The 23,254-nt window shown below is 41.3% G+C and overlaps 1 long non-coding RNA gene across 1 annotated transcript in view; it reads right to left on the bottom strand.

Annotated features, from left to right (window-relative positions):
• Positions 1 to 353: 353 nt before the first annotated feature.
• The window catches only part of LOC309824299, a 58,655-nt gene continuing 35,754 nt past the window's right edge, over positions 354 to 23,254 (bottom strand). Inside the window, exons 2-3 of the long non-coding RNA XR_014296906.1 lie at positions 18,885 to 19,034; positions 354 to 1,186 (exon numbers count right to left, since the gene is read on the bottom strand). This is a non-coding gene — a long non-coding RNA (uncharacterized lncRNA). The remainder of the gene's footprint in view (positions 1,187 to 18,884; positions 19,035 to 23,254) is intronic.

The following is a 23,254-nucleotide window of genomic DNA, read 5'->3' as shown; positions in this document are numbered from 1 at the left end:
ATTGAAATTAAAAACATTTAATATCAAACCCAAATCAAATCAAGTCCGAAGTACAAAGTGCTGCTCTACCTTCAAACCACACTCTGATTTCCCTCTTCTGTAAGGCTGGGGGTAGGTGGGGATGATGGGTCCCGCCAATTAACAATCACTGTCCTGTACACACCTAATTTTTCCTCTTAAATGGCTATATCATGATCCATTGTTAGAAGATGATGACTGTTCACCTAAATGAATCTCAGTCAATAGAATTTTATACAGTTGTAAGAATGAAGTGGTCTGGCAGGGGAAGGGAGGAAAATGGTGAAAATATAATGATAATATAAATGGGTACATTTATTGAGCCCTAAATATGAACCAGACATTGTGATAAGCCCCTCCCAGGCATTACTTAATCGAATGTTTATAATTCCACTATGAGGCAGTTATTACTCCCTTTAGAAAGCTGAGGGAACTGAGGCAAAGAGCAGTTGAATAACTTCCCCAGATCATGAAGCTCATAAGTGGCTAAGCAGGGTCCCAAGTAGACAACTCCCCACTGTCAGGTAATTTAGGCTGCCTTTCTGATCTTTGCAGCCGATCCTAACTACTTAACTTGTCAATTAGTTATTACAATGGGGATTACATAATTGTCATCCAAATTGGGACCATTTTGAGTATGAAAGTGGTCAAAAATTATGCCAGGACAGCAAGCATAAATGGGGGCTATCCTAGGGAAATCTAGGTGTGCAGTCAACTTAATTATTAGGAACTTGGAACATTAGTTCCTGTAGGAAGTGTCACACGTGGGAATTAGAATCCCAGGCCAATCCATTCTTCTCCTTTCTCTAAAGGTTTTCCTTCATAGGTGCCAGGACACTGTTGCCTTCACAATAAAATATTAAAGCAAAATGCTCCATGCTCCAAAAATATAGAATTACTTCCCTCATTAAAAACTGCTATTTTAACAGGGATTTTTAAAAATGTAGCAGGTATATATGCTGATTAAAAAATATTCTTCAGGGCTTCCCTGGTGGCACAGTGGTTGAGAGTCCGCCTGCCGATGCAGGGGACACGGGTTCGTGCCCCAGTCCGGGAAGATCCCGCATGCCGCAGAGCGGCTAGGCCCGTGAGCCATGGCTGCTGAGTCTGCACGTCCGGAGCCTGTGCTCCACAACAGGAGAGGCCACAACAGTGAGAGGCCCGCGTACTGCAAAAAAAAAAAAAAAATTCTTCAATGATATTTAAATAAATATAAAGGTACAAAATAATGTACACAGTATATGATTATTTGGGTAAAACAAAAGGATTTTTATATATCTGCATTGTGTGTATATGTGTGTTAATATCTGTGTATGCTTCTTCATGCAGAATACATCTTTAGATAATACTCACAAGAAATGTTTAGTAATTGTTACATCAGCAAGGAAAAGACTCCTGGAATCTGGGGTGAAAGGGAGACTTATTTACACAGTATATCTTTTTGTTCAGATTGAATTTTTTGCCACCAGTGTGTTTTATTTTTCAAGTGAGAAGAAAAACGAGTTAAATAAATACCTCCCATTCAGTGAAGTTGTATCATAGCCAGTAGGAAAGCAATCTGATTAAAGTAATTGGCACTGATTTCTGAATGACTAATAACTTTACCTCTTTTTAAAAATTGGCATTTTTAGAAGGGGATGCCTGGGAACCAAAGTGAATCTTTAATCGGTAGAATTTTAAGCAGTGTAAAACAGGGGAGTGAAGAAATTCAAGGGAGGGTAATCAGTCGTGCAGGAAATAGTGTCTCCTAAGTTGGTTGCTAGTCTTTACAGTTTCTTCCTGTTCTCCAATTATGAACCCACAAATTTTCTAAAATGTCCACTTTTTTATGATGGAGGAAGTTTAAGCTCCAACAATGTGGGGAAGAAAAAGATTGAAGATGATGCAATCATTTCTCTAGTATAATTAATTTCTAGACAAGAAACTGTATTTGCTCAATTTGGAGGTTCAGGAGTGTATGGAATTTTCTGCTCTTTAGTTATGCACCCAAAAACTTCTGTAGCTTAAACTTCACCAGTAGTGGAGGAAAAGATCAGAGGTGTGCAAAAGAATTCATTTTGGCCATGTGCACTGATAAAATGCAATGCAAAACTGGGTTCTTAAACTAGTGCCTTAAACACTATGTAATTCAAACAGAAGCAATCAATAATCCTTGGATAATATATTGGCATTAAGTATATTTTATATGAGTATGACAGAGACTTCTGGTTTTGAATCTAATACCTGCTCTTCCCTTGTTAACAGTAATAGAATCCTGATTTCATTTAGGGCAGTAATTTTTCTTCCTAAAAGACTACATTTCCCAGGCTCCCTTGCAGCTAGGTGCAGTCAGGTGACAAAGGTTTGGCTAATGAATTGTAAGTGGAAATGTTCTGAGGCTCTTCTGGGAAAGCTCCTTAAAGGGAGTTAACCAAGCTAGGAGGGCTTTCCTTTTTACCTTGCCTTTCCTCTTTCATGCTTGGAGAGAACATATAGATGACTAGAGGGATATCGTGGCCTCAGGATGGAAGAGCAAAGAGCTAGGAAGCGCCTGGGTCCCTGGTGACTTTGAGAAACCATGCTATGAGCCCCAGTGAGCCAGAGGTAGGATTTCTTTTAGAGATAATCTCTTACATGTTTACGCCATGGAAGTCAAATCTCTATCAATTACAGCTAAATGCAATTCCTAACTGATCAAACAAGTTACTTCTCTCCTTTGGGAGAAAGAATATGGTGGAATAAAATGAATATAACACTCATCCACCATCATTCCTAATTTGTGCACTTCGCTGTGCCTGCTTTTTGTTTTATTTTGTTTTTAATTAATTCGATTTAAAAAGGACATTTCACCTTTTAGAACAACCCAGAAGCTGAGTCTTCCGTTCCTCGTGCTCTAGAAAAGTTCCTCCCGTTTATGAACAACCCATCTTTCAACTCACAGAATCCCCAATTAATCATCATTTTGTTCACAAGACAACTCTGGGGGACATTTACTCAGACAGTGTGACTGTCACCACAGTTGTTGGAACTGAAGTTCTAGACACAGATGAACTTTTCTCATTTGTTTATTTTCCACGTGGGGTGTCTCATTTAAAACAAAGCCTTTGTAAGTCCCCAGGCCCTAAATGTAGGCTGTGTTATGGATATCCTTTGAAACCTCTGTCTTCTTTTCTCCAGGAAGGAGAGGAGGTAAAAGCTTGACTGAAAAGAAAAAAATTTTAAAAAGAAAGAAAGAAAAAAGAAACAAAATAAAAACCATATTTTTAACAAAAGGATTTTTGAAAGCCTTGGAAAATGTTGTGTTCACTCACATAAGGCCCCACTGTTTTAAACATATTTTACTATAATTTTTCCTTCAAAATTCTGACATGCGAGGTTGAACAGCACTCTTTCAGTGTACAACCCCGGGACATGGAGAAATAAAAAGAACAGGATTCCAACTAATGCATGCTCAGTGGGAATCATAATATCGCATAATTGCTTGAAATCCACAGGCTGATCCGATGTCATCTTCAGAAATATGCAAGTTTCCCTTTGTTTTCTGACTTAGAGATATTTTCTTGCTTTAGGGCTTAACCCTTCAGCTCCTACCCCTAATTATTGAAACATGATGAAAAGTGAGCATAGAGCTGCCCTTCCAAAACCCACCCCAAATGTTGGGTAAGATCCCCCCAAATCTGCCAACTTTTGTTCTAACAGAAACACGCAGCATGTATTTAACTTTATCAGTGAACCTCACGTGTTCCTTTTCACCCATTTCCTTTTCTACCTGTTTCTAAATACATGCACACACTCACACACACAGCCCGTAAACTCTCCACAAGAAACTTTGCAAGAACAAAGATTTGCTATTTCAGAGCATGTAATGACATGTTTAAAAGTTCATCAACTTCCCCCTTTAAAAAAAACCTGGCAATGAGTCTAAAATCATAATTCAGAAAGATTTAGAGAAAAAAAGTCCTTAAGACCTCTTCCTCTGCAACATTATGTAAATCATAAATTTACCCCTGGTCTGGAAGTGATTACAACAAGCTATGAGACAAAAGATATTCCTCAGCAGACACTGTTGACAATAGGCTGTGTTCTCCCCTCAGCGTATTAGAGGATTGGGGAAGGTAAGTTCTCATAAGGGCTAATAAGAGTTTGAGGCCATTAGGAAGAATTCCCAAGTGTATGTGTTCCAAGAATTAACCCTAAGTCCTGGGACAGAACTGATTGCGTGGACTCGGGACAGAAACGTGTCCTCTTATTCAAGGTGAATGAGCCTCCGGGTGTTCCAAGCATTCCCTCACTCTTCTCCAGTTTTCCCTTTGCTTCTCAATTGTCATTGTCCCTGAGCTTCCAAACAGGATTCCTGGAAGAGGAGGAAGCACTATATAAACAGTTCATTCTAGAAGTGTGAGTCATCCCTGAATCAGCTCCCCCATTCCTTATATAAGGAACGCCCATTCAGATCTAAGCTTCTCAATTGCTTTTAGAAATCATTTCTTTGTTCTGTCTTTCCCCGTACCTTTTTCCTGAGGGCAAAGGTTTAACTTTTTCACTCTTCTCAAAGCATTTCAACACTTGGGTTGGATATTCAGTTAACAGAACATCTAGAACTGCATTTTGCTTGATCGTATAGCATTAGAAGCTAAGGCCAGCCAACTCAAAGGGACACTGCAATGCCATTTTATAATTAAGCAGAGTACCCACTGGACCGCATGTTATAACAGATGTTTCCTGGCCCCAGGTACTAAGCCAGCACATAGTAAAACTGCCCAGAGCCTCTCCCTGAGCCAAGATGGGTCAGTGTCTGGAACAACTCCTGTCTAGTGTCTCTTACTGTAATTAGAGGTTGTAATTAATTCCATTTGAAAAATAGCCATGGCTAAATTTAAAAAGAACAAAAAAATATCAGAGTGCTTTTAAAATTGAAAAGCCCAGTAAGAAAATGGAGATAATTTATTGGTGATTTATTATTTCGAGCAGTGTTTTAGACCTGATATAAATTCTGTACAATGATTTGCAAAATTCTTCAAGATGTTTTGCAAAATTTTCACTCCATTTATAAAATGGATAAAATTAGAGGTTCCTTATGCTTAGGCTGGAAAAGAGTTTATAGATTGGTTTGTACCAGGAAATCAAACTCATATGCTGTAGCGGCCAGTTGGTGGATGAACAAGGCAACCAAGGGCAAGAAAACCATTCTACCTTTTTTTAATCTAGTTTCCTTTCATTTACTTGTTTTCAATAAGAGACATGGATACAGGAATATCGCTCTCTACTCTGAGAAAACAACAGATCAAGCAGGGCTTAAGTTCCGGAAGTGTGCCCCTGAGGTCAGCACAGTCCTTGCATTTGGCATATGGAGGCTGCTCTCAGCCCACTAAATGATGCTGCCCCTGCCTTTTCTCTAGGAGCTCTTGGACCTCCCCACGATACGGCAGCTGGGGAGAGCAGGGCGTCCCCTGGATGTTGTTCTAGCACAGAGGTATCCATTCTGATGGGTCAGTTCCCATGCCTTAGTACTTAAATGTTTTTAATATCACCCTTGAGTACAAGTGCATAGACAAATAGAAACTGGTATTTTGCTTCTGTGTAGGGCAGACTAAAGGTCAGTAGAAAATGATGAAGTCATTGGAGCCCTGGAGAGCCCATGCCATGTTAGAGGGTTCAAGGGGTAAGCTACTACAAATTGAGTAGGAATGTGGGACCCCTGTGGCCAGATCTGCTGATTTCTCAAGAGAAAATAAAAACCTATGTTCTTATATAAAATCTCCCAATTAAATTGTCACCTCATTCAAACACTGTAAGGGGTAAACAACATACATCTGTGGTCCAAGTCCGGCCTAGGTGCTCCAAATTTGCAACCTTATGTTTAAGTGACTTGCCCAGCCATCACTCAAGTGACTAGAGGCAGGTCCGAACTAGAACCTAAAGTCTCTGACTCCCTAATCCAGTGAGATCTTTCATTAAAACAGGTCCTGTAAAACACCGAATAGCCTTGAAGAGAGATTTGTAGACTGTATACCCTAAGAAGTAGGTACTTAGATATTTTTAGTATTAACAGTTCTTTACGTGAGTGTTGTCTCCTACAACAGAAAAGTAAAAACTCATTTCCAAAGCTGACATATAAAGAGGAAAAGTTGACAAAAGTTTCAGAGATAAGAGGCTGTGTACAACTATAAGAAAATGTTGGCCCTCTGGCTGGTTGGAAATTACATTTTAAACAAAGAGATGGATAGAACTCCAAGAAGGATTTTAAAACATTTAAGACATCCTATGTTGAGGGTGGCCCATAGCAGGGTAAGAAAGCAGGCAAGTCTAAAGAAACCTCACTGTTAGGAGTGATATGGTTTTAATGGATTTCCAGATTCATGTGATCCTGAGACCAATCTGTCCTTTTCATAGCTATTCTTTACCTTTGTTATTAAGCAAAGTTGTGCCTGGAGTGAGGTCAAGTATTTATAAAGTAGATTTGTTCATGAATTAACTAACATGTATTGAGTGCCTCCTATGAATGAGACCAAAATCCCTAACATCTCATATCATCCCACCCTCCACATGACTTATCTTCCTTTGACTACTTATACTATTATTCATTTATTTTTTTAAAAGACCAACGTGCAAATGGATAACTAATAAGAACCGGCTGTATAAAAATATAAATAAAATAAAATTTAAAAAATTAAAAATAAAGATACAGAAAAAAAAAAAAGACCCATGTGCTCTTTTTCCCTAAATACAAAAAAAACTTAACTAGCTTTATATTGGGACAGGGGTCACATCAATGAATCAAGTAGTCCTTGACCTTAAGTCTCCATGGACCATTAATACATAAAGAACTAATTTTAATAAAAATGTGGGAAGTGCTGTGATGAATGCAGAGGAAAATTAATTTTCCTCAAGTCAGCTGGGGGAAGTGAAAAGAGCCTTAAGGAATGAGCAGGAATTTTCAAGGCCAAAAAGGAGGGGAAGGTCATTCTAGGCAGAGGAAGCAGCTGGAAGAAAGGCCCAAAGTCCCAAAGTATGTTGGGCATTTGGGGAAGGGCAAATGGTTCAGTATAGCTAAAGCTAGTGACTCATGGGAAGAGTGGCAGGAAAATCTGACTGGGCTCGGTTTTAAATAAAATATTACATAGTAGTGAGTATAACCTCTTACACTGGAGGTAAGGGGCACTGCCAAAGGTTTTAGAGCTGGAGAGTGTCAGATCTGTTCTATGTTAGAGGAAGATCATGTTGCCTTCAAAAGGCTGGTGAGGGAAGGGACTGAAGGGAAGAAGGTCAACTTGGAAGCTGCCCAAACCCTTCAGACAAAAGATGATGAAGTATAGTCAGCCCTCCATATCCATGGGTTATAGTTGAAAAATAAAAATTCCAGAAAGTTTCAAAAGGCAAAACTTGAATTTGCCAGCAACTATTGACACAGCATTTACATTGTGTTTACAACTATTTACATAACTTTTACGTTGTATTAGGTATGATAAGTCATCTAGAGGTGATTTAAAGTATATGTGAGGCTGTGTGTAGGTTATATGCAAATACTGTGTCATTTTATATAAGGAACTTGAGCATCCCTGGAGTTTGGTATTCTGGTGGGGGCCATGGGGGCGAAACCAATCCCCTGCCGGTACCGAGGGACCACTGTACTGAATTAGAGAGTAGCAGCTGAGGTGAAAAGGAAAAGTCAGATCTGAAAACCATTTCTGAGGTAGAAACAATAAAACCTGGTGACCAGTCAGATAAGGAAAATGGGAGGGGTAAAGATTGAAGCCAGAATCTTTCACTTGAGTCCCTGGGTGGAAAAAATGTCATCTATCAGGACATAAGGGGAAGCACGCCTTCTGGAGGGTGAATGTGGGAGAAGGGGGAGGTGGGGGCCGGTGGATGAGCCCTGGCTTGGAGATGTGAAGGCTGAAATGCCTTCTGTAGACTCCAGTAGGTGAACCTCACCTAGAAAGCATTAAAAACTGGAAATGGGGCTCAAGCAAAAAATGTAAGCCATGAGCTTGACCCTTGTATAAATACTCTGGAAATGACCTTTAAATGATATGGATGGAAACTACTTATACTGAGAACCCTAAAGGATAATAATCAAATCATTTGAGAACTGGTAGTAAGAGAAGGCACAAAAGAGCACTTCAGTCAGCTTCCATGTCCTTGTCTTTTATACAATGAAACTGGGAAATTATTAAAAGAGCACTGGACTTGGAATCGTGCAGACTTAGGTCTGAATCCTAATCATGCTATTTACTAGATGTTTGACTTTGGACAAGTTATTATTTAATCCCTCTTAGCAAGACACTTAGGTGTTTTGAGGCAGACACTATTCTGCAGACTGGAAATATAATGATAAACAAAGGCCCTCAAAGAGCTTAAATTTCCTTTTCTATAAAACCAAAAGATTATAATGAGATACTATATTTCAAGCACCCAGCACAGCATAGAGCGTACTAAGACCCGTCAGCTTACTATGTGCCAAGCACTTTCTATTCATAGGCTCGTTTAATTCTTACACCAAAACTAGGAGGTAGACATTAATGTTGGGCCATTAAACAGTTGGGAAAACTGAGCTTACGTGCCTTGCCCAATTTCATAGGGAACAAATCAAGGGTCTTCTGATTCCCAAAATGCTGCACTTCACCTTCTTTCCTTTGCCAAAACCAAATGAGCGCATGTAGCCAAGAGCACCTTCTCTCTCAGTGCCCTGAAACTATGAGTAAGGGAACTAGAAGTTATCATCCAGGAAGTACAAAGTAAGTTGTGATATATGGCATATTAACACGCGGATAATCAAAATTCAAGCTAGTCAAGATAGTGCTGGTATGAGTTTCTTTACATGATGTTCAGAATGACTGAACCAGGTATAATGTACTACAAAAGCTCTTCATTAGTTCATAGATGGCCAAGGTTACACAGTCATACACGGTGGCCCTGGCTGTAGCTACAGAATCTCTTTCCTACTTCAAATCAGTTTTGGAAGTAGGTGGAGAAAAAAAAATTTAGTGAGTCAACAATACTAAAAGCATTTTGGAGGTAATTTTCACTGTTAAATAATGAAATGCAATTGCTTAAAAGTCCTTCTGGAGTGGGAATCTTTATGATTCTACTACCTTTTTATGTCTTCCTCTTTGCTATCACTCTAAATCTTCCTCTCCATTCCCATCACACTGGCATAGCTCAGGCTCTCTTCATTTCTCCCTTGGGTAGCACTCAGCCACTTGTCCTGTTTCTGCTGATCATGCTACCACAACTGCGCCAAGTCTTTATCCTGTTCAGTAGTTCCCCTTCGCCTAAAAAGTCTACCCACATTCATGCATGAACACAGGTTGCTTACGTTTTGAACTTCATTCCCAACGCACAGAACATCTTAGGTCCCAAATGCGCCATGCTATTTCACACCTCTGATCCTTTGCAATTGGTAGTCCCTCTGCATGGCATGCCCTTCCCTAAGTTTATCTGATGAACTCCTACTCATGTTTAAACACACAGCTCAAGAGTCATCTCCTCTGAGAAGCCCTTCATTACCTTTCCATGTCCTAGTCTTTGTATCCCACAAGATTCTGTTTATTAGTAAACCTGTCACACTAAATGACTTGTACTTGTTAACATGTTTATTTCCCCTAGTAGACCTTGAGCTCCTGGAAAGAATGTACATTATCTACATTTTTGCGTCTCCATACCCAGGAGAACCCTGGCATATACAGTAGGGGCTCAATAAATACTGTGGCAGTAAACAGAGCTGATTCCAGTTGTCATTATCATGGTCATCATCCCATGGTTAGTGGACGCCCACAGGAGTATAACTTGTTGGTAGGTGTTACATTTGGTGTTTAGAGTGGTTGAAGGAGAGACAGCCAGACTCTTTGCTGTTTCTGATGAAAAGGAACGAGGGTCTCTCTAAAACGGGAAGGAAAGAAGAAAAGCTAGAGGAGCCTGAAATGTGTTCATTTTGTCACTTTTGGATGCCAGAGATTGGGATTTTAGTGCAGGCCAAGCCACTTATCTTAGAAGGTTCTGACAAATTTTCTGGGAAAAATAAAAGAAATGAATAAAATTAAAAGCTGTGGTCAGAAGGTTACAGAAAGGAATGGCACACATTTCTGCTGGGGAATAGGAAGTGGTCTTGTCTTCCGCAGCAGGGCTGTCTAATAAATCTGGAGAGTTTTACTGACTTCATAGGCGCAAAAATAACCACCCGGAGAAGACATCGGGTTTCACTTATTTTTTTGGAAAGTAATTTTTCACAGACGCAAGGTTAAAAGAAAGTGGTTGCACGGGCTTCGGCTGTGGTGGTGTGTCTTCTGGTATGCGTAATGCAACTGGATCTCAATTCTGGGACGATGCCCAGTTTCAGAGGTCTAAAGCCTCTGTTGAAAGCCATGAGGACAGAGTGTTGCCAGAGTTTTATGTATGCAACTGTAGACCGGTTGTCTTAGTGCAAGGAGGGACTTTGATCAAGAGCGACTGGAGGGAGGGGTTTCATTAAACGCTGTTTTCAACCCTTAATTCTACAGCTTTTATGTCTACTTGTTCCTAAGTCTAGCACAGACCCCAAACGGCCCTGACACAGAGAAGCCCCTCCCCAAACCCACGTCTGGCTCTCCGGCAGCAGCAGTGATGGGCATGGAAGGAGTTCTTGGGTAGAAAAGATACACGGTTTGGAAGGTTTTGCTCCTTACTCCCTGGATTTTGGTCTCATGTTGGACCATTCAAAGAGGAAAATGCTGGAAGCTCTCCCCCTCCAGCCTTATGTCTGTGATTCATTAGGAAAACTTCCCCTACATAGAGACAAGCTTTCCTGAGAAAAGGCTTGATAAGAGTGTATGTTTGTTGGATGAATTCTTCCTTTTAAAAACATCTGGCCAAGAAGAGAAAATGCAGCCAGTCTTAGAAGGTTTAAGTGTCCCTTTCTGAACTCCTTTCAATTGTCCTCACAATAATGGATGAGACGGCAACTAGGTAATCTTTTTAACATTTTGTAACTTCCATGTTCAATTCTCATGGTGAACCTGCAGGGACCTTCTCCCACAGGGCAAGGGAAACTTTTTTTTCGTACGTTGATATGTCTTCCATAAATCAATGGGAATGCAGACAGAGGAGCTGTGATCTTGGCCACATTGTTGGGGAGTGGAGCCACCTGGTGTGTGGGAGGCCGATTATCCTCAGAGCCCCCAGCAGTCTCCATGAAACTGGACTGGGGTCTCAGAGTAAGATCATTGGATTGGGAAGCAGGAAATAAAATCTAACACCACTCCATCTGAAAGAACCACCTTATTTGCAAGATGACAAAAATAAATGGGTGGTTTTCAAGTGTATGTTTTAGCGGCAGAATCCGTTTCCAAAGGAAAATCGTAAATAATACATTAGTAAACATTCACTGAGTCCTTGGCATGTGCAGGGTATTTGGCTAAGCCCTTGACATGTACAGCATTATTGAATTTAATCTTCACTACTCTTAATAGGCACTGTTATCATGTCTATTTTATAGACGAGGAAAGTAAGGGATCAACTTGTTCCAGATAAGGCACTGTATAACCCACCATATGAAGCAGATCCCAGTGGGGCTCTTGGGGAATTAGGGTTAGAATACCATGTGCCTTTAACCCCTGCTGCCTTACTCCTCTGTCAACTTCTGTCTCCCTAAAGCAACCCCAAATCTTCGTGGAGCAGAGGTTCGAAATCTTTTGACTGGATAACTCCTAAAGTTTCTTCTCAGTCTAATGCCCATTCATCCTGATTCTGGAGACATAAACCATGGTAATCCTCCGAATGAGCTCCTTCAGACTGGATGTTGGCAAACGTTGCTCTTCTTAAATGGCCTGACTCAAAGTCACTTTTCACATACCTTTAAAGAATAGATTTTCAAATGACTTTGCTCCACTAAACATAGGGGTGAATTCCGGGAATTGCACAGATGTAAATATTCTGATGCTACGAGATCAAATGTGCTGTTTACGTTAAAACTGAGGTGCCCAAGTCAGGACTGTTTTATATTTCTTTCATAATTAAGTTATTAAGTATTCTATAACTCACACATTTGCTTATGCATTCACTGGCCAATTGTCTCTAATCCAGCTAGGCGCAAGCATTAGGTGTTAGAATTTTCACCTCTCACATTAGCTAGATGTCTGTCTGGGTATTGGCTCACTCAGAGCAGAGGGTTCATCAAGGAAAGGGGGAGACTTTTGATGTCTTTGTTAGCTGTTCACAAAGGGAAAAAGCTCCACAGGCTGAATCTCTTAACTCCTAACTCACATCAGACATCCCCAAATTGCATGATCTTAGTGTTGCTAAGGTGGGGTGGGGAAACAGCCTCCTTCTTACAGTGTGGTTGGGGGTATAAATCGGTATAAAATTATTGGAGGGCAATTTGGCACTAGCTATTAAAAACGAAGTGCTCATACCCTTTGACCCGATAATAAGCCACCTTCTGGGAATTCATCATAGAGAACTACTCCTACAACTGCTCAAAGATGTAAGTGTAAAATGATGTTTGCAAGAATCTGTGTTACGGGGAAAACTGGAAAGGCCCCAAATGTGCACTAACAGGCAATTGGTTAAGAAAAGTTTGGTTCGGCCATGGAATATAATACCATGGAGCCGTTAAAAAGAAGATTAAAAGGAAGATCGTTTTTTACAGACTGGCATGGAAATATGTGTAAGACATGTTGCTAGGTGGAAAATAGCACACTTCGAAGTTGAGAATATAATCCCATTTTTGTAAAATAATAAATAAATTTTAATATATGCCTTGAAAAAATGTTAACTGGTTTTCTCAGCTGTGTGGGATTATGAAAGATTTTCACTTTCTGTGCTATATATTATAATGTTTCAAGTTATTTATGGATATATACTATATACATGCTGTTACTTTTGTAATCAGAAAAAAAATAGATGATGCTGTGACTTGGCCCCTCGAGAGCCCTGTTAAGAAAGTGTAGACGCCTACTCCAAATCCGTCAACTTGAGTAGAAAACAAAACTTAGCCAATGTGGAGCAGTGATGCCACTTAACCAAAAGGAGGACCACACATGGAAATTCTTCTGGCCTTTAGAGTCCGTAAGCCGTTGTAATAGTTGGCCCACAATGGAGTATTCTTTCCACTAGGAGCTAAGGAGAATACATTTAAACGGCAGCCAGTTTTTGAACCACTGCTCTAGTTGAGAGGACAGCTGAGGACCAGAGACACAAACCAAGGGGTCTCATCGTCAACAGTGACTTGCCAGGGGAGCAGGGTATCCATAAAAGATGAATAGGAGTTTGTGTTTAATTTTCACACTCTTTTCAAGGTAAGATTTGGTGCAATTTACAGGGGCAGATCCCCATTTGGTGGGGCGGGAGGGGGTGGGATTCCATAGCTTATGCAATTAAGGGGACTCAACCAAAAGAATGCAAAATTACAAATACAAAATGAGGTATAGGGCTTTGGAAGGGGTCCCTGAGAAAGAGGGCCCTTAAGCCATCCTTTGCTAGTTCCTCAGCAATCTGGTCTGCACTGACTTAGCGTTCTTAAGCCAAGATAACATGGAGGGTAACACGCTCGCTTCCTTTTAAGAATTATCCTGCCAGAGGAGCATTTCCATCTTATACCTGGTGAAAGCTAGAGGCAGCACCCTGAGCCCTGGGAGACTGTACGATCTATGTTTTGGGGGATACTTGAGTTTCTGTGGCTGGAGAAGCTCTATTTGTTGACTATGGCAGATGCCCAGTTCTTGATGCTCATAAAACTATGGCAGTCAGAGACGGAAAGATGGATTAGGTCATCAATCTAGCTTCGGGTCCAAGACAGGATGGTTCCCTATTGTAGTTGTTCCAAGCCTTCGTCCTGGCAGTTTGGAAGTATCTCGGGGGCCAAACTCTTCGAAGGCTGTTCCTCTCCTCTGGTTCCTGGGCAGATGTTGAGGTGTTTAGATGGGGAAAAAAGAGCATTTTAGAGCCACACAACTACTTAATTATATCCACTCACCTAGATTCCTATCAATGTTTTCCACATGAAGAAAACAATTTAGTGTAAAGAAACTCTTGTATCTCTGGCATAAAGCTGCCATCAGGGAACAAATCACTGATTTTTTCCGGTTCCTTGTATTTCAGCTTTGGTGGTGAGTGAGTTTCTTTTTTTGCTTTAGGAGAAAAGCAAACTTGCTTGAGTTCTCCATAGCCAGCGTTATCAAGAATGAGTACTATTTAAATGCTGCTTTTGTTCATGGGAACAAAGTAGCTTTCTAAACACTTATTTTGAGTCTGTTTACCTCTGTCTTTGGTGAACTTTATGTGTTCTCAATTTTTATTTTAGGCTTCTAGGGGGCTACAAAAATGGGGATTCTGAAAGCTAAGTTTTGATTTTCCCATGTTTTCTTGCAAGTCCAAATAGATAACGACTCTAATCTCCCCCAAAATTTTGGTGGCTACCTTTTTAAAAAAAATTTATATTACTGAAGTATAGTTGATTCACAATGTTGTGTTAATTTCTGCTGTACAGCAAAGTGATTCAGTTATACATACATTCTTTTTTCATATTCTTTTCCAATATAGTTCCCTGTGCTATATAGGAAGATCTTGTTGTTTAGCTATATATGATAGTTTGCATCTGCTATTCCCAAACTCCCAGTCCATCCCTCTCTGTTGGTGGCTACTTTTTTTTTTTTTTTTTTGGCTGCGTTGGGTCTTCATTGCTGTCCGCAGGCTTTCTCTAGTTGCGGTGAGCGGGGGCTACTCTTCGTTGTGGTGCGCGGGCTTCTCATTGCGGTGGCTTCCCTTGTTGTGGAGCACGGGCTCTAGGCGTGTGGGCTTCAGTAGTTGCAGCACACGGGCTCAGTAGTTGTGGCGCACGGGCTTAGTTGCTCCGCGGCATGTGGGATCTTCCCAGACCAGGGGTCGAATCTGTGTCCCCTGCATTGGCAGGTGGATTCTTAACCACTGTGCCACCAGGGAAGTCCAGGTGGCTACTTTTTTGTACAGGAGGAGTACTGTTCTAGACTAAGAGAGTAGGCTTGAACATTGACCGATGAATGTATGATATATGTCCTCAGTAAAATCTTTTACTCCCTATGCTTCACATACGTGTGTGTGTGTGCCTGCATGGGTGTGTGTGTGTGTGTGCAGTCTGCTTGCTTGTTCTTTATGTGTTTGATGGTTTATGTGGGTTTTTTGACTTGAAAATACTCCAATTCTCTTTTTTGGTAAGTAATGCTGCTGGCAAGTATAAAATACTCAGAATAATGTAATATTTGGATATTTGCATTTGAAAGTTCATCTCCTTTTTAAATCAAGACAAGTGGGCATTCGTTTATTGATGCTAGTGACATCAGTATTAGAACTTTTAGCAACAAACAACGCCCAGCAACGTTTTTTTCTTAGAATTCCTAAAGATGGGTTCCCAGTTAATCAGCTATCAAGAAACTATCTGTTAATGCTATCTGAGTTAAACTTAGCCGAGTTTAATTAAATTTTAAAAGTTGACTGGGAATTCATCCAAAATGTGCTCATCAAAAAACAAAGGTACTTGAAAATAGAGGTAAGAGATAGGATTATGAGGGACAGAATTAATTTTAAACCTCCTGAACTGGAAAAATGGTTAGAGACAGAAATGCTAAAGATAAAAAGATTTTCTCTTTACTTTAAAAATAGTTCAATACAGTATGTCTGTCCTTAGGATTTTCTGAGGCATGCTCCTTTCGAAATGTGCTTGTCCACACTAACAAATTACTAAGGGGAATGGAAAATGAAAATTGCTGAAAGGTACAAAATTACCAAAGGTACAATAGTATTGAAAATCACTATATTTTCCCATCCCAAAAATTCCGAGAGATTTTTTTATTCACAGAGATCTGTGAATGTACTTAAATGTAATCTCATAAACAAGTTAAAATATTTCAGTTGTGCATTAAACAAATTCTCTTTAGGAAAAATAATGAAATTACGTGAATTTAGCACTGTCTGGAAAAATATGGACTGTGTAATGAAAAGTTAATCCTGCTGGCAACCTCATTAATGTGGGCTACACACAGCTTCTTACGGGCAAATAAATTGTAAGCTCTTAGATGGCTATCTGTCCTGAATGGAATGTTTTAGACATGGTTGGCTCAGTAATTGTGGAACAAGTGAACACGATTGAATTCAGGTAGATCTCAGATTGTTCACTGTTTGAGATATATATATATATATATATATATATATATATATTTTAAATTTTCTTTGTTAGTTATGCTTGATTTAAATAGTAACTAATGAAATGATAGCAGTTGTTTGTATTTACAACCCTATCTGTGGTCTGAAAATTAACATGGCTTTATTGGATAAGAACTTGGTTTAGAAAGAAAAGAAATTAATTTGTTCAAAGAATTTAAAAAATTCAGTGGTAGAACAGATCTAGCTTCTCAAATGACATTTTCTGGACTCTCTCTCTCTTTCTCTTTTTCTGTCTCTACATCCCAACTTTACCACTTTCTGTGCTGTTTTCCTTGTTTGGCAAATAAATATGGTGGCAAAGATGGAACCACATAGCCACCCCTGGTAGAAGCAGAGTGTTTTGTTTACAATAGAAGCTGACCTCCCATTGTCCTAGCATGAGTCACATGCCCATCCCTGAGCCATGTATAATGCTGCGGCATGTACATTAGTTTCCTATGGCTGCCGTAACAAATTACCACAAACTGGGTGGCTTAAAATAAGAGGAATTTACTTCCTCTTTTCTGGAGGTCAGTAATCCAAAATCAAGATGTCAGCAGGGCTATTCTCCCTCCAGAGATTCTAGGGGAGATTCTGTTTCTTATCCCTTCCAGCTTCTGGTAGCTCCAGACAATCCTTGGCTTGTGGCCGCTTCACTCAGATCTCTGCCTCTGTGGTCATATTGCCTCCGTCTCTTATCTGTGTGTCTCCTTTGTGTATTTGTGTTTAATCTCCCTCTGCCTTGATCTCATACGGACACACGTGATTGTATGCATGGCCCCCTGGGATAATCCAGGATGATCTCATCTCAAGATCCTTAATTTAATTTCACCTGCAAAGATCCTTTTTTGAAATAAGATCATATTCACAAGTTCCAGGGATTAGAGTACAGACATATCTTTTGCGGAGGACACCATTCAAGCCACTACAGCTGGTAAATGTTTAACGATCTCCTTGACAAAAAAGGGGGACCCCTCATATATAATATTTGCCTAACCTCCATGGTTTAAATACTGCCACCATGTCCAATTTCAAGTTATCAACAGCAAGTCACTGAACTTGGAGTTGGGATAAGATGCACAGTCGCGGACCATTATATAGTACTTCCACCATCCAGACCCAATAGATGTCAGTAGCCTCAAGAGCACAGATAAGAGTATAATGTATTCAAATAATTAGAAAGTGATGAGTTTTGAGTGCCTATTAACTTTGTTTTAAATATAATTTATTTAATTATAAATACATATACTTTAAATTTTAATGGTGATAACGTTTAACAACTGGCTCACAAAATTCCTGAAAATTTACTGGTTGGTTCAGATGAGCTGGTATGAGCCAGCTCCAACACCACTGGGTAGAATTTGCTAATTGATCAGGTCGGAGTCATACAGCCTAAGGCACAGGGGCAGCAACATGCCAACCACACGGACTGAAAATGAGGTGGGTGGGTCCTTAAGAGAAAATCGGGGTGCTATTAGTTAGGAAAGGGAAAGGAATATGGAAAAGACAAAAACAACAAAGCCACTTCCGTATCATCATTCAAACAGGTATTAATGATTTCAGGCTAAGGAGAAAAATGTTCAGCAAAGTCCAAAACATTTACTGGTACAACTGTTGTGGCTACACATGGTTCTGCAAATCAGTCTCTCTACCTAGGAGAAAAATCACTGTTTCCACATTCTCATTTTACTTAGTTCATACGATCTGTTTTTAAGCCTAGACACATTTATCCCAAGGTGAGCAACTTCAGAAAAATACATAAACCAATGGTCGTTTTTAGAGTATCATTAAAAAAAGATTAACAGCTTTATTGAGACATAATTTGCACACCATGCAATTGACCCATTTAAAGTGCAAAATCCAATGGTTTCGGTACATTCACAGAGTTGTTCAACCTTCACCACAATTATTTTTAGAACATTTTCATCACCCGCCAAAAGAAACTCTGACCCACTCAACTGTCATCTTCCAATGTCTCCACCCTGACTTATAGCCCTTGGTGACCAATAGTCTACTTTTTGTCTTTATAGGTATACCTAGCCTAGGAACTTCATATAAATGGAATCATACAATAGGTGTTCCCTTGTGGCTGGCTTCTTTCACTTAGCATAATGTTTTAAGGTTCATCCATGTTGTAGCATGTGTCAATATTTCATTCCTTTTTATTGTCAAATAGTAATCCATTGTAGGGATATACCACATGTTGTTTATCCACTCATTAGCTGGTGGCCAGGCGGCCATTTGAACTGTTTCTCCTTTTCAGCTATTATGAATAATGTTGCTATGACATTTGTGGACAAGCTTTTATATGGACATAATTTTCATTTCTCTTAACCCAGTGGTCTTCTAAGTTAAAATTTTTGACGAGGTTTCTTATTTTCCACACGCTCGTTCTCCTTCCCTACCGTTTAGGAACGGAAATAGAAATGCCACATACAGAATTCCAGTTCTGTTAAATTTGGGGTCACTACCCCAACCCCTTAAGAATCCTGGGACTGGCTCAGCCCAAAGAAGGAGTCTGCTCACCAACTCTAGGGCGGGTGAGGGCGCTGTTTGTCAGGAGAACATAGGAGCTGACTTGGGGCCCACAGATCACTGAGCAGGTGTGATTGAATTTCTTGTTACACCAAGGCCTGGCCTTGCCCACAACAGGCTCATAATAACTAGTACTTCACAGTGCTGTTCAGGCAGTCTCCATATGCAAAGTATAAAGAGTAATAAAAATTAAACCTTACTCTCTGGCCTGGAAATCAGAGTCATGGGGTTTGGGAAACTTGCAGAAAAGAGAGGGGGAATTTTTAGCTTCTCTGATAAAGACCAGTGGAGAGCTTCATTTTCTCCCTTGCATGATGGGAAGTGATCTATCTTCCAAGTGTCGTGCAGACCTGGGATGAAAAAAAAAAAAAAGCTCTATATTAATTTATACAGCAACTTTCTTCCAAGAAATTCAGAGGGTCTCAAACAGTCGTTCACTCATTCCCCTGAGGGAGTTTGCATAAATGTGCATAAGAAATTACTTTTTTTAAAATGTACACTCTCCAGTTAGCCAGTACCAGGCAGAAATAGAACTAGAAAAGTAGACCTCCTGACCAAACATTCCGCTATAATATTTTCAGTGAGCTTCTATAAATCAATGCAGAGCCTTAAAAACAGGATCTCTCCATAATATCCCCGGGACTCTGCTCACTGATGACTGATGTTCCTTTCACCAGGGGCAAAATTTTCCCTTCCAGATGAGAGTCAGCCGACATGGCATGCACCGTGACCCTCAAGAATCTCATTCATTTACAGTGGAGCGCTCAGGCCCACCTTGAAACAGGCAGTGCAGATTTCCCTCTCGCAACTCAGCACTCCTAACCCAGCCCAACTGAAAACCTCTCCAGAATCTCGGGACTGGCTCAGCCCAAAGGAGAAAGAATCCTGCTCCCCTGCTGTGGGCAGAAAACTGGGGTCTAGCCAGTCCCTCTCACTTTGTCACTTGCTGTGTCTCCATGTTGCTTATACAGTGGGCTGTACTGCCCCTCAGAGTCCTACTGGTCATACTGGGGAACATACTCAGTTCCAGTTTCCCAAAGCCCACCTCGGTGCCCAGGTGGATGGCTCTGGGAGAGCTTCCAGCATCAGGCATATGCAGGGCCCAACCCAGCTCTCCATCCCAAACCAAACACTTAATTCCTCGTGTTGGGCCTTTTCTCAACATATTTTTTTTAAAATTTTTATTGGCATATAGTTGACTTACAATGTTGTATTAGTTTCAGGTGTACAGCAAAGAGAATCAGTTATACATATACATATAGTCACTCTTTTTTTTTTTTTAAGATTCTTTTCCCATACAGGCCACTACATAGTATCGAGTAGAGTTCCCTGTGCTATACATATATATACATATATCTATTTTATATATAGTAGTGTGTATATGTCAATCCCAGTCTCCCAATTTATCCCTCCCCTTTTTTCAGCATATTCTTTTTTTTTTTAAGAAGATGTTGGGGGTAGGAGTTTATTAATTAATTAATTAATTTTTGCTGTGTTGGGTCTTCGTTTCTTTGCGAGGGCTTTCTCTAGTTGTGGCAAGTGGGGGCCACTCTTCATCACGGTGCGCGGGCCTCTCACTATCGCAGCCTCTCTTGTTGTGGAGCACAGGCTCCACACGCGCAGGCTCAGTAGTTGTGGCTCACGGGCCTAGTTGCTCCGTGGCATGTGGGATCCTCCCAGACCAGGACTCGAACCCGTGTCCCCTGCATTAGCAGGCAGATTCTCAACCACTGCACCACGAGGGAAGCCCCAGCATATTCTTATTGTGACGTTATTACCCATCCCTGAAAACAAGTTTCCTTTTTTTTTTTGGTTAGGGTTACACTAGCTCATGTAGAATCTCACACCTGGGGAATATCTGTGCCTTTCTTCCAACCCCCAGAAAGCCTCTGGGCTCTACAAATTTCTTCCCAGGGATTCTGGGAGAATGGGAAATCGTAATCCATTTAGCAAAAGAAAGTTCATACACGTGTCCCATGCTGCATCCAGCCTCAGACACATTTTGTTTCATACTCTTAGCCTTATTTAAACTTTATTTAACCTTAAACTTTATTCAAACTTCATGTTAGGACTGGCTCCATAGTTTGTGGGGTCCAGTGAAACGTGAAAATACAGGCCCCTTGTTCAAAGTTTAAGAATTTCACATTAAACCAAGCACCAAGGCCCTTCCTAGTACCAGGTCCTGTGTGACTGCACAGGTTGCATGTCTGTGAAGCCACCAGCCCTGCTGCCAAGAGTTAAAAAGCAAAAGACTCCTAACCTCTCTTGAAAACTAGAAAAATTTGGTAACTCTATGTTTGCATCCCTAAATGGAGCATAGAATTGGCTGGTGCCAAGTTGCCGTTTGTCTTAGTTCACTAGGGCTACCATAACGAAGTACCATAGACTGAGTGACTTAAATGACAGAAATTTATCTTCTCACAGTTCTGGAGGCTAGACGGCTCAGATCAAGGTGTCAGCAGGGTTGCTTTTTCTACGGCCTCGGTCTCGAGCTTGCCTTCTCACTGATGGCCACCTTCTCCCTGTGTCTTCACAGGCTCTTCCTCTGTACCTGCCTGTGTCCTAATCTCCTCTTCTTATAAGGACAGCAGTCACATTGGATGGGAGCCCACCCCACTGACCTCCTGTTACCTGAATAACATCTTTAAAGGTCCTCTCTCCAAATAGAGTCACACTCTGAGGTACTAGGGGTTGGGGCTTCATCGTATGAATTTTGGAGGGGACACAACACAATTCAGCCCAGTACACAGCTGCTCACTTCAGAGCGGGCACAGTGCTCCAAGTCACAGCACTAGCCTGGTCCTCAGCAGCTGCCATCCGCCACGTTGCATGGGCTGTTCTTTTTCCTCCTGCTTCCCCTCTCAGAGAGATGGACCTGTCTCCTCCGGGGTAGCGTATGGCATGGTGACACTGTTTACCATGGGACAGTGGCTGCACACTCTCTCTACCTCGGCAAAACTAAGATTGCTACTCGGGCTTCCCTGGTGGCGCAGTGGTTGAGAGTCCGCCTGCCGATGCAGGGGACACGGGTTGGTGCCCCGGTCTGGGAAGATCCCACATGCCGTGGAGCGCTGGGCCCGTGAGCCATGGCCGCTGAGCCTGCGCGTCCGGAGCCTGTGCTCCGCAGCGGGAGAGACCACAGCAGTGAGAGGCCCACGTACAGAAGAAAAAAAAAAAAAAAAAAAGATTGCTACTCAAGTGATCCTTTGCAGCACTATAATCAGTTTCTTAAAAACGAAAACGAAAATGTACCCATTCTATGGCGATAAGACTTCAAGTGCAGAGCAGAAATTGCCGTGGGGTATAACTGGCTACTCGGACTCGATCTGCAGGTTTCAAGCGAGGGAACTTTCAGCGATCCTACTTAAAATCACCTGACCATCTAAGGGATGGCCCCAAATTTCAATGGAAACCCAACTATACAGCTCCTTGGAGGCAGCATACTCCCAAATTGGTATTTGTACCTATTTGCAGAAATGTTAGCCAGATTATAGCTGAAAATTCTGCTAATTCTGGGGAGGTTTTTGGTCTTGTGCCTGGAACTATTGAAACATACATTCACACCTACCACATGTAACACTTAGCAGCATAATTTCCAGCACAACACTTTCCTACTTTATTTTTAAAAGAAATAGAGCAGAGACTAAAGATCTGCGCTCACCCTGCTGCTTTTTGCAAGAGGCTCCACAAAAGGTGGAGGGGATGGCTTTTGTGTGAAAAGAGGATTATTTTGCATTTTTAAAAGGAAAGGAGCCACAAAAATCTTTGCTCAGAACGTGGAACGTATGATGCCGAAACATGTAACATTTGCACCTGTGTGTCAACAGAAAAAAGTCATGTCAAATGTGCAAGGCTCTGGGAAAAGAGTAATGATTATCTCATAAATCCCAGTATTGGAGCTTGGAAGAGACCTTCAAAACATCTTACTGTATCCCCGTTTGTGTTAAGACTAGGAAAAGGAGGTTCTTAAATTTTTAAAGACTCTCTCCAGACCAGCACTCCACCTAAAACGCAGGTCTTTTCTCCCAGCCAGGGCAGTTCCCACCCTACCAGGCTACTTCCAAACAGGCATTGTCCTGTCGGCCTAAACTGCATACCACAATCACAAAACCCTCTCTCTTTATACCAGCGTCTCTATTTAGACTGCAGAGTTGAGAAAGCAAAGGCTATTTCAACTTCAACTCCCTTAGCAAACAGAAGAAAAGGCATCTGACCCTCCGACTTTTCCAGCTGGTCCCTGGGTCTGGCCGCCCGGTCTCTGCCGTAGCGTGCGGGCGCCGGCTGCCGGTGTGCCACCAGGGGGCGCAGCATCCTTTGTCCTGACACCGGCGTTGAAGGCAAGCTCTGCAGCCCGGCTAGGCCTCCAGGAAGATCTGCCTTGCCCTCCTTTCACGGTTTCTTTCTGGAACTCGTCCACTACCCAGCTCCCTTCATTCACTTTAAAACCGTTTTCTTCTTCTTGCCTGACGCTCAGTCTCCCTCCGTCCCATCTCATATCTGTGCGTGTCACCGGGCTCTGGGCATGTTTGTAGAAAGGCTTTTCAGAGACACCAGACCCCCCTCCCCAGGA

Source organism: Grampus griseus (assembly GCF_964374135.1).
Source record: "Grampus griseus genome assembly, chromosome: 6".
Classification (NCBI taxonomy): domain Eukaryota; kingdom Metazoa; phylum Chordata; class Mammalia; order Artiodactyla; family Delphinidae; genus Grampus; species Grampus griseus.
The sequence above is the reverse complement of the archived record's forward strand: the minus strand, read 5'-3'. Positions and strand labels throughout refer to the sequence as shown.